Here is a 2944-nt window from a genome sequence, read left to right as displayed (position 1 = left end):
TCTTGTTTCTTAAAGAAGACCTGCATTGCTATGAACTTTCCTCTAAGAACAGCTTTTGTTACATCCCATAGATTTTGTATAGTTGTGTTTTCATTGTCATTTGTCTCAAGGTATTTTTTAATTTCTTCTTTGATTTCATTGTTGACCCATTGGTTTTTTAGTAGCATGTTGTTTAGTTTCCATGTAATTTTTTTTCTCGTTTCTTCTTCTGTGGTTGATCTCTCGTTTCATACTGTTGTGATCAGAAAAGATGCTTGAGATAACTTCTATAGTCTTAAATTTCTTTCTTTTTTTTTTTTTAGTCTTAAATTTCTTGAGGCTTGTTTTGTGCCCTAGTATGTGGTCAATCCTTGAGAAAGTTCCATGTACACCTGAGAAGAATGCGTATTCTGCCTTTTTTGGATGTAATGTCCTGAAAATATCAATTAAGTCTAACTGTTCTATTACATCATTTAGGATCTCTGCTGCCCTATTAATTTTCTGGCTGGAAGATCTGTCTGTTGATGAGAGTCGGGTATTTAAACACTCCTATTACTATCTCGTTGAACACGGCAGCAGCTCTGTAGGTTGCTGTTTTCTCCTCCAGTGGACCTGGGCCTGCACTCCAGCAACCATGTCTAAGAGACCTGCAGTTGGCATTGATCTTGGCACCACCTATTCTTGTGTGGGTGTCTTCCAGCATGGAAAGGTGGAAATAATTGCCAATGATCAGGGGAACCAAACTACCCCAAGCTATGTCACCTTTACTGATATCGAACGATTGACTGGTGATGCTGCAAAGAACCAAGTTGCAATGAATCACACCAACACAGTTTTTGATGCCACACGCCTCATTGGACGAAGATTTGATGATGCTGTTTTCCAGTCTGATATGAAGCATTGGCCTTTCATGATGGTGAATGATGCAGGCAGGCCAAAGGTTCAAGTAGAATACAAGGGATAGACAAAAAGTTTTTATCCAAAGGAGGTGTCATCCATGGTTTGACAAAGGTGAAGGAAATAGAAGAAGCTTACCTTGGAAAGACTGTTACCAATGCTGTTGTCACAGTACCCGCTTACTTTAATGATTCTCAGCGTCAGGCTACCAAAGATGCTGGAACTATTGCTGGGCTCAATGTACTTCGAATCATCAACGAGCCAACTGCTGCTGCTGTTGCCTATGGCTTAGACAAAAAGGTTGGAGCAGAAAGAAATGTGCTGATTTTTGATTTAGGTGATGGCACTTGTGATGTGTCAATCCTCACTATTGAGGATGGAATCTTTGAGGTCAAATCTACAGCTGGAGATACCCACTTAGGTGGAGAAGACTTTGACAACCGGCTGGTCAACCATTTTATTGCAGAATTCAAGCTCAAACACAAGAAGGACATCAGTGAGAACAAGAGGGCTGTCCGTCGCCCTCGTACTGCTTGTGAGCGTGCTAAGCGCACTCTCTCTTCCAGCACCCAGGCCAGTAGTGAGATTGATTCCCTCTGTGAAGGAATTGACTTCTATACCTCAATTACCCGTGCCTGATTTGAAGAACTGAATGCTGACCTGTTCCGTGGCACACTGGACCCTGTGGAGAAAGCCCTTCAGGATGCCAAGCTAGACAAGTCTCAGATCCATGATATTGTCCTGGTGGGTTGTTCAACCCACATCCCCAAGATTCAGAAACTTCTACAGGACTTCTTCAACGGGAAAGAACTGAATAAGAGCATCAACCCTGATGAGGCTGTTGCTTATGGTGCAGCTGTCCAGGCAGCCATTCTATCTGGAGACAAATCTGAAAATATTCAAGACTTCCTGCTGTTGGATGTCACTCCTCTTTCCCTTGGAAATGAAACTGCTGGTGGAGTCGTGACTGTCCTCATCAAGCACAGCACCACCATTCCCTCCAAGCAGACGCAGACCTTCACAACCTACTCGGACAACCAGCCCAGTGTACTCATTCAGGTTTATGAAGGTGAGCGTGCCATGACCAAGGATAACAACCTGTTTGGCAAGTTTGAACTCACAGGCATACCTCCTGCCTCCTGTGGTGTTCCTCAGATTGAAGTCACTTTTGATATTGATGCCAATGGCATCCTCAATGTCTCTGCTGTGGATAAGAGCACAGGAAGAGAGAACAAGATTACCATCACTAATGACAAGGGCCGTTTGAGCAAGAAAGACATTGAACACATGGTTCAGGAAGCAGAGGAGTATAAAGCTGAAGATGAGAAACAGCGGGATAAGGTATCTTCGAAGAATTCTCTTGAATCCTATGCTTTCAACATGAAAGCTACTGTTGAGGATGAGAAACTTCAAGGCAAGATTAATGATGAGGACAAACAGAAGATTCTTGATAAATGTAATGAAATAATCAACTGGCTCGATAAGAACCAGCCTGCAGAGAAGGAAGAATTTGAACATCAGCAGAAGGAGCTGGAAAAAGTCTGCAACGCCATCATTACCAACCTATACCAGAGCGCAGGAGGCATGCCAGGAGGAGTGCCAGGAGGAGTGCCCGGGGGCTTCCCTGGTGGTGGAGCTCCTCCGTCTGGTGGTGCCCCCTCTGGGCCCACCATTGAAGAGGTTGATTAAGCCAGCCTAGCATAGGTTTAGCATTGTTCTACACAACATTGAAGGATTTCTCCCTCTGTGTCTGTTAGTATTTGTTTTATATATTTGGGTGCTCCTATATTGGGTGCATGTATGTTGACAAGTGTACTATTCTCTTCGTGTATTGATCCTTTTATCATTTTATAGTGTCCTTCTTTATCTTTCTTTATAGTCTTTGTTTCAAAGTCTATTTTGTCTGATATAAATATTGTGATCCTGACTTTCTTGTCATTTCCGTCTGCATGAAATATCTTCTTCCATGTCCTCACTTTCAATCTATGTGTGCCCTTTGCCCTAAAGTGGGTCTCTTGTAGTCGGCATGTTTTACGCTCTTGTATTTTAATCCAACCTGCCACTCTCT

General features: G+C 43.0%; 1 pseudogene; it reads left to right on the top strand.

Moving 5' to 3' along the window:
• The first annotated feature begins 613 nt into the window (after positions 1–613).
• On the top strand, positions 614–2565 carry LOC112398292 (heat shock cognate 71 kDa protein pseudogene; annotated as a pseudogene).
• Positions 2566–2944: the final 379 nt, after the last annotated feature.

The sequence above is a fragment of the Neophocaena asiaeorientalis genome, unplaced genomic scaffold (assembly GCF_003031525.2).
Source record: "Neophocaena asiaeorientalis asiaeorientalis breed wild unplaced genomic scaffold, Neophocaena_asiaeorientalis_V1.1 scaffold155, whole genome shotgun sequence".
NCBI classification, from domain to species: domain Eukaryota; kingdom Metazoa; phylum Chordata; class Mammalia; order Artiodactyla; family Phocoenidae; genus Neophocaena; species Neophocaena asiaeorientalis.
This window is presented reverse-complemented; position numbering and strand designations above follow the sequence as displayed.